Source organism: Mytilus trossulus, chromosome 8 (genome assembly GCF_036588685.1).
Source record: "Mytilus trossulus isolate FHL-02 chromosome 8, PNRI_Mtr1.1.1.hap1, whole genome shotgun sequence".
NCBI classification, from domain to species: domain Eukaryota; kingdom Metazoa; phylum Mollusca; class Bivalvia; order Mytilida; family Mytilidae; genus Mytilus; species Mytilus trossulus.
In genome coordinates this window covers 35,928,780-35,938,101 of record NC_086380.1, presented here as the reverse complement: position 1 = coordinate 35,938,101, position 9,322 = coordinate 35,928,780, and positions in this window count along the sequence as shown.

Sequence of the window (9,322 nt, the reverse complement as noted above, 5' to 3'; positions counted from 1 at the left end):
AATGACAATCCTGATATGTAATAATCAGGATTTTTTAAGCGATCACATCGTTTGCCATTCTTTTCATATTGGTTTATTCCATAGTTTACACCAAACGGTGAACAAATAACCATACTCAAAAGTATCGAAAACATTATCATCATCCTTCGAAACTGTAAACTTAATGTATAGTTCCTACATATTTTCAAGTATCTTTGCACTGCGATACACAGCAAAAAACAAAAGGACATTGAAGCGATATATGGAGTAAAAAGGTATATGCATTTACACAAAATTACATTTTCGAAGTTTGTCTGCATCAAATCCCAAATTATAGTTGCTAACGAACATACAACTGATGCTATTAGATCCAAACAGCCAAAATTGGGATAAAATATCTTTCATTAGACGTCTTCTTCATCTGGTATCTGTAAACGGCCAAGACAATAGAATTACCAATAACACCAATAACCATATATATAGATGACATAACAATGTGAGGTATAATGATTTCATTTAAAGGCCACTCCCAATCCACAGAAGTATTTAAACCGCCCGTAAAATTCATTTTTGTGCACTGTTTTTCTCATTAAACTCGACCGCATAAGTAGTATAGTTTTATCAATGTGTTCACAGGAAGAAGAAAAAATGAATGTTATGAAATGAATTGGTAAGTTTATTGTTCAATAACTATACTTTAACCTTCCGATATGAGAATAATTATCATTTCCCATGGTTCGAAAGTAAAGTGGAAAATGACTATAATAAAGATACTAGTGAAGACTATTGAAACGAGTACTTCATATGATGTATTTATGTTCCAGACCATGTGAGTATTTGGACCGTACGCGTACGGTCCTGTACGAGCTGAACATACATGTTATTCAATCGTATGGGTAATTAATTAAATTGAAACAAGCATTTATCACAATCTTTATTTTACTAGTGATTTTAGTTTTACAAATTGCTATTGATAATTTATTACAATTAGATAAAATGAACAAACGAACAATTGAAATTAAGTATTTGTTAAATGGAAATCTGAATCCTATTTTGGTACTATCGCCCAAGGTGACACAATTCAAGTAACGTTATATTTTTTTTACATTTTCACGTAAGCAGTTCATGCATGTTCCTTTGCAGTTGCATTTTGTATAACAGTTGCCAAATATTCCAAAACAATTTACCTCCCACATGATATTTACTTCCGATGTCTTCAATTTCAGTGATCATCATGCAATTAATGTATTACGGATCGACATGCTAGATACAAGAGATTAACAGATTTAATTAGCGTGAATTTAAAATATAAATTTTTTGTTTCAATTACAATTGAACTTTTTTATATTAATTTGATACTTAAGTTTTGTTGATCTGCTATATGCATTTGTATCTAATAAACCTGACCATCTATTTTAATATTAGTCAGACCGTACGCGTACGGTCCGACCGTATGAGTATTTTGAAAAAGTACGCATACGGTCCTGACCGTACGCCTACGGTCCAAATACTCATACGGTCTGGAACATATATACACATGGGAAAAGTATTGCAACACCAAATTGAAACTCAAATTTAAAAAAACGCTCTTTATTTTTTTTATACAATTTTTTGAAGTAGAACTAGTTAAACATTATTCAAATATCACCTGAGTTTAATCAATAAATATCGACTCGATAAGTTCTGATCTGCACATGCAGCAAATGTACTCGTAAACAATAAAACAGATGTTTTTATCCTCATTGTTTTCAACACTTTAAATAACCAAGTTTATAAAGTTATGTGATTGACACCCTGTAAATGGTCACCCACAACTCATAACTGCGGCAAGATGGCAGATAATCAGCATGAGAGAAGCAGGTATGTCGCTGTGACAGTTGCATGTATTGTTAGTCATCAACATTTTTGCATTTTTAGTACATAAAACACTTCATTTTTTCATTTTAATGACAATGTTCTCATTAACTACGTTTCAATATTATTTAATAAATATTTTATCATATTCCATTTAAAATAAGAGGCTGTTTTTTCAAGTTTAAAAAAAATCAAGGTGTTGCAACTCTTTTTTTCAATGTGTATATATTTTCCTTGTTGATAACTTCTAGCCAAGCATTATTCTGGACAAGAGTGAAATAAAGTTCGTTTTTAATTGAATTATTTTGTTCTATTTTGTATTTAGCAGACATAATATATATTTTACTAATGAGATACATTTATAACTTAATAATATATAGCATAATTACTTCATATACTGTCCAAAGTATAACCATTGAGACAGTCTTCCGAACAATTTGGTTTTGGTCACAGGTTTCAGATATTTTCCACATTATTTAGAATGCAGTCTTTTGATTACACGTTAAATGGAGTTTGACCGAGTTAATTCGTTTGTTTTTATTCTCAGTTAATTTCTATGGGTTTGTAATAGGGAAGTTCAAACTTCAAATTGTCTTAAACTTTGGCAGTTCATACTTCAATTCAACAAATGAGATATATGATCCGACCTTCAGACTCCTCTTTCCGTTTATCTTTTTTTTTATATATATGTCTCATAGTTATAACAGGAAATGATCAGTAACACGGATATAGAACTGAAGTTAAAAATAATAAATGTCAATCCAAATGTAAATGATTTATATAAACCACTATTTTTTTTCAAATAAGGAATAACCAATGTTTACACTAAAAACTTTGTTGTCAATATACTCAAGCTTATTCCGAAGTGACACTTTTAAGCTTCTTCTTATTTGCTTTTAGAACTTAATCAATAGTATTATTGGATAAAACGCATATATATCAAATATAAAGGCGTGGTAGGAATTTTGTCTGCCACTTAAAATTGAAAACTGAAAAAACACACTAAATTCATCATATTGCCCTTCAAAGTCTGCAGTCTACATAGTTTTTCACACATTTTCGCAAATGGATATGATGCCACAGTGTTATAAGTCATGATAATTTTGCACTAAATTGACTACACTATATAAACAATAAAATATACAACGAGTCCTTCTTTTCCCCTGTCGTCGTTTTTAATATTACAGAATGTGAGTATTTTCAGATATGAGCGTTTCAACAGCAGCTTAATCGTGCATCAGTGAAACCGTAAACTGTCTTCTCTTCCGGAATATCCGACTCAACATCAGGTTATTATGGGTTTTTATTTGGTTCATGTTGACCAAACTTAAATTTAACGTGATGCGTGACTTTTACACTTTTTGAGGTGTGTCCCTTTATAAATGGAACAATCGCTAGAAAATGTCGTTTCCGTTCTATAATTTAAGTTTCCCTCCACAAAATGTTATGAAATTTATACATAGTACTAATTATCGCAAAACGGATCTAACCACATGAATCATGCATTTTTATGTGGAAGCTCACTTTTTGGATTTCATGCCGTTTGCTCAATTTTTGTTTGCACTTTGATTTGTATCTTCTTTATATGGATTTTGTCGATTTTCATTATTTGAATAAATTGTGTTGACTATACGGCACTCATGCTATTTAGAATTGGATGTTGGATAACAATTACAGAAACATAATACCTCGGTCTTGTACAATGTTAACGAAGTAAGTCAGCATCTTTTGGGGGTATTTTGGTTTCCATCTCAATAAAGTGGTCATTTCTTGAAAAGGCGTTTGAAAGCTTCTTTAAACTCTGTATCCAAGAAAGCATAAATAAAGGAATTGATGATACTGCTAATGATAAATGTTCGATGAAACCACAAAACAATATGACTCTCTGTCGCTGTCAAATTCGTTCTAAAATTTGGAATAATTCCTTGCATGACAGCTACAACTCCTAACGGACAATAGCTTATTATCGACACTAGTGTTATGACAATAAACATAAAAGTAATATTCTTTTAACACGATCGTTTCTTTTTTCAGATCGGTTGTGATATACTTTAGTTTTTGTGGTAAGTTTTGCTCGAGGATATATAGTTTTGGCAGATGTTTTGCCGTCATTTGCCGGACTCTTCAAAACTTGTTCCTTTTTCCTTTTGAGTGTCATTGACATTTCAATTGGTCCACCTCCTTTCATATCCTCTGTTGCTTCACTGAAAGAGTCTCTTTTCGTACTTTGTCCTTCAATTTCCACAGAAATCTTTTGGTTATCCGAAGCAGTGTTTACATTACTGGTTTTGTTTTTGTCTGCATATAAAAGTAAATGTGTCGGTTTATTACTTCTCGTATGACACATTATTTTCAATCCTATCATCCCATACAGAATAAATAGGGTGATAACGACGCAAAATAGTATCACCGCAAAGACAATAGAATATACTTGTCCTAAAGTATAATCAGCAGTTTTTAAGCGAGAGCACCGATTTCCAATTATATTGCCATCTTTTTCATATTTGTTTATACCATAGTTAACACCAAATGGAAAACAAAACCCAATACTGAACAAAAGTGAAAAAACTATCATCATCTTTCGGAGCTTTAAACTCAATGCACATTGCCTACATATTTTCGGGTATCTCTGTACGCCGATACAAAGCAAAACACAAAAAGACAAAGATGTCGTATATGAAGCGAATATGTATCTGCATTTACACAGAATTACATTTTCAAAGTTTGTTCGCATTAAGTCCCAAATTATAGTTCCTAACGAACATAAAACAGAAGCTATGACGTCTAAAACGGCCAAAATTGGAATAAAATATCTTTCATCAGATGTTGTCTTCATCTGGTATTTATACACTACCAAAACCATTGAATTTCCAATCACACCGATCACCATATAGATAAACGATATCACAATGTGAGGTGTCATATCTATTTGGAACGGCCAATCCCAACCTTTAGGAATGTTAGAGTCATTTGATGAATTCATTTCTTATATAATATTTCAGATTGGGTTTTGACACGTATGAATATGTATGTTTTTTCGAAGAAAATTCTACGCTATGTATTTGAATGATGATTTTAGCTGATTTTTCAAGTGCATAATGCAACATGTATATTTATACATTGATATGTGTTTAAAATTGACAGAACTTCCGTGGCTGAATGTATAATAGTATTACTTAAACCTTCCTTATTTGAGAGGAAAGTCCAAAAATCAGTCCAAAACGTGGAACATCAATGAAATAAATTCAAACGTTGTCGGCATTACAGATAATATTTTACACAACGTTGGTTCTATAATATAAAGGTTTCGCGGAACCCAGTATGAAGCTAATATGTTTTAGGAGCTTTTACTGCAGATTGTTTGTGATGTTAACTGGAAGAAAAACTACGGCCATATATAAGTAACATATTGAAAAGCAGGAAATATATTTTTACAAAATTTATTTCTGGATAACATCTTCTAATCATAAAGATTTTTGGTAGAAATCAAGGATAGTTTAAGATAAATATTAAAATTTCAAAAACTTTAACCACAGAGTGAATGCATTATTAACAGGCAGAAAACTAAGTCCATTTGTAATTTAAACACGGATAAAACAAAAAATGTATTTGTATACCAATTATTTGTACAATATTTTGCTGATTGCAAGATAAATTGAAATCATATTCAAGCTTCGTCTTTTGCCAAATTTCACACAACGATTTTGACTCAGTTATCTCAGCATCAAGTTGTGAAATAGTTTCGTCTTTTAATTTGGCAAAATCAGAGAGGAGAGATTGTTCAAGCAAGTCAACCTGTTGTAATAAACATTGTTTTAGCTTGACAATGGATGTTTTAACCTCAGGTTAATATGTTTGTTCATGTTCACCAATCTTAAATTTAACGTGATGCGTGACTTTTACCGTTCTTGAAGTGTGTCCCTTTATGAATGAAAAATCGCTAGAAAATGTCGTTTCCGTTCTCTTATTTTACTTTCCCTCAACAAAAGGTTATGAAATATATACATAGTACTTATTATCGCAAACCAGGCTTAACCACACGAATTCATTATGCATTTGTATTTGGAAGCTTTATTATTGAAGTTCATGCCGTTTGCTCAATTTTGTTTGCACTTTGATTTGTATCTTCTTTATATGGATTTTGTCGATTTTTCTTTATTTGAATAATTTGTGTTGACTATACGGCACTCATGCTATTTAGAATTAGACGTTGGATAACAAAATTATACCTTGGTCTTGTACAGTGTTAACGAAGTAGGTCATCGTCTTTGGGGGATTTTAGTTACTATATCAATAAAGTGCTCAATTCTTGAAAAGGCGTTTGAAAGCTTCATTAAACTCTGTATCCAAGAACGCATAAATAAAGGGATTGATGATACTGTTAATGAAAAATGTTCGATGAAACCACAAAACAATATGACTCTCTGTCGCTGTCAAATTCGTTCTAAAATTTGGAATAATTCCTTGCATGACAGCTACAACTCCTAACGGACAATAGCTTATTATCGACACTAGTGTTATGACAATAAACATAAAAGTAATATTCCTTTTAACACGATCGTTTCTTTTTTCAGATCGGTTGTGACATACTTTAGTTTTTGTGGTAAGTTTTGCTCGAGGATATATAGTTTTGGCAGATGTTTTGCGGTCATTTGCCGGACTCTTCAAAACTTGTTCCTTTTTCCTTTTGAGTGTCATTGGCATTTCAATTGGTCCACCTCCTTTCATATCATCTGTTGCTTCACTGAAAGAATCTCTTTTCGTACTTTGTCCTTCAATTTCCACAGAAATCTTTTGGTTATCCGAAGCAGTGTTTACATTACTGGTTTTGTTTTTGTCTGCATATAAAAGTAAATGTGTCGGTTTTTTACTTCTCGTATGACACATTATTTTCAATCCTATCATCCCATACAGAATAAAAAGGGTGATAACGACGCAAAATAGTATCACCGCAAAGACAATAGAATATACTTGTCCTCAAGTATAATCAGCAGTTTTTAAGCGAGAGCACCGATTTCCAATTATATTGCCATCTTTTTCATATTTGTTTATACCATAGTTAACACCAAATGGAAAACAAAACCCAATACTGAACAAAATTGAAAAAAACTATCATCATCTTTCGGAGCTTTAAACTCAATGCACATTGCCTACATATTTTCGAGTATCTCTGTACGCCGATACAAAGCAAAACACAAAAAAGACATAGATGTCGTATATGAAGCGAATATGTATCTGCATTTACACAGAATTACATTTTCAAAGTTTGTTCGCATTAAGTCCCAAATTATAGTTCCTAACGAACATAAAACAGAAGCTATGACGTCTAAAAAGGCCAAAATCGGAATAAAATATCTTTCATCAGATGTTGTCTTCATCTGGTATTTATACACTACCAAAACCATTGAATTTCCAATCACACCGATCACCATATAGATAAAAGATATCACAATGTGGGGTGTCACATCTATTTTGAACGGCCAATCCCAACCTTTAGGAATGTTAGAGTCATTTGATGAATTCATTTCTTATATAATATTTCAGGTTGAGTTTTGGCACGTTAGAATATGTTTGTTTTTTCGAAGATAATTCTACGCTATGTATTTAAATGATGATTTTCGCTAATTTTGCAAGTGCATAATGCAACATGTATATTTATTCATTGATTATTGTTTAAAATTGTTAGAACTTCCGTGGCTGAATGCATAATAGTATTACTTTAATCTTCCTTATTTCAGAGTAAAGTCCAAAAATCAGTCCAAAACGCGGAACATCAATGAAATAAGGTTAAATGTTGTCGGCGTAACAGATAATGTTTCATACTAGGTTGGTTCTATACTTTCTAAATCGAAGTCAGTGTGACCTTCACATGTGTCAAATCACAAAATAAATGCGCGAGGGTTCCGCGGAACCCAGTGTCTTTGCTTCTTTGTGAAGCTAATAAATGTTTTAGGAACTTTAAGTGCCGATTTTATGTACTGTTAACTGGAAGAAAAACTACGACTTTATACAAGTAACATTTGAAAACACAGGAAATATTTTCTTTACAAAATGTCGATTCTTCTAGATACTAGGTTTTGATCATAAACAAGCTTCTGTCCAAGATTGGTAGAAATCCAGAAGAGTTAAAGAAAGTTAATTAAAATTTTAAAAACTTAAACCATAGAGTGAATGTTATATTAACTGGCAGAAAAACAAAGTTTATTTATATGTAATAAAAAAGAGCATTTTTTTTAAAATAAATTCTGGATACCATTTTCTGATCATAAACAAGATTTTGTTCATGTTTTGTAGCAATCCAGGTTAGTTTAAACAAGTTATTAACATTTCAAAAACTTGACTCATAGAGTGAACATAATGTTAACTGCCAGAAAAAATAAGTCCATTTATAAATAAAATACCTATCAACAGGATATTTTTTTACAAAATTTATTTATTGATACTATCTTATGATCATAATAGTAGTTAGTAGTTAGTAATCCATGTTCGGTAGAAATCCAGGATAATTTTAGAAAGTCATTGAAATTTCAAAAATTAACCACAGAGTGAATGTAATACTTACTGGCAGAAAACTAAGTCAATTTATAAGTAAAACACGGATAAACAGGATTTTTTTACAAAATTTATTTCTCGATACTATCTTCTGTTTATAAACAAGCTTCTGTCAAAGTTTGGTAGAAATACACTATACTTTAAGAAAGTCATTAAAATTTCAAAAACTTTAATAACAGGGTGAAGATCTGTGGACGACTCCGACGACGATGACGACGATAACGCCGACGACGGAATGTAGGATCACTATGTCTTGCTTATTCGACATAAGTCAAAGGTTCGACAAAAAGAAAGGGAGAAGGTTCGATACTAAGCTTATGGTGCCCCCTTTTTCTACCTTAAACATCGAATATTTAATGGCGTCAGTTTTGTGGTACATGATGTATACAAACGCTTTCATGTTTGATTTGAATGAGGATGTCATATTCGACTTCTCTAATAAGGAGAACAATACCCTATTAACGCGTTAAGATACATACTATGCATGCTACATGAGGTGTCAAAAGGTGGACTGTATAGTAACATATCCCCTTTTTTAAAAGCAGTTAGATTTTCCAGCCTTTATGTCGATTAAAAGTTTATCTGCGTCTTGAACACGCACGAATAAGTTGATATCGTATGTTTAGTAAAGAACCAAATAACAATTTATAAAAGTAAACCATTATAGGTCAATGTACGGCTTTCAACACGGAGCCTTGGCTCACACCGAACAACAAGCTATAAAGGGCCCAAAAATTACTAGTGTAAAACCATTCAAACGGGAAAACCAACGTTCTACTCTATATAAAAAAACGAGAAACGAAAAACACATATAAATTACATAAACAAACGACAACTACTGTTCATTAGATTCCTGAACAGTTGCAAACATTTGCAGAGGGACTTGGTATTTTGATTGTATAACGTAATAAATGTTCAAGCTTATATATGTGTACGC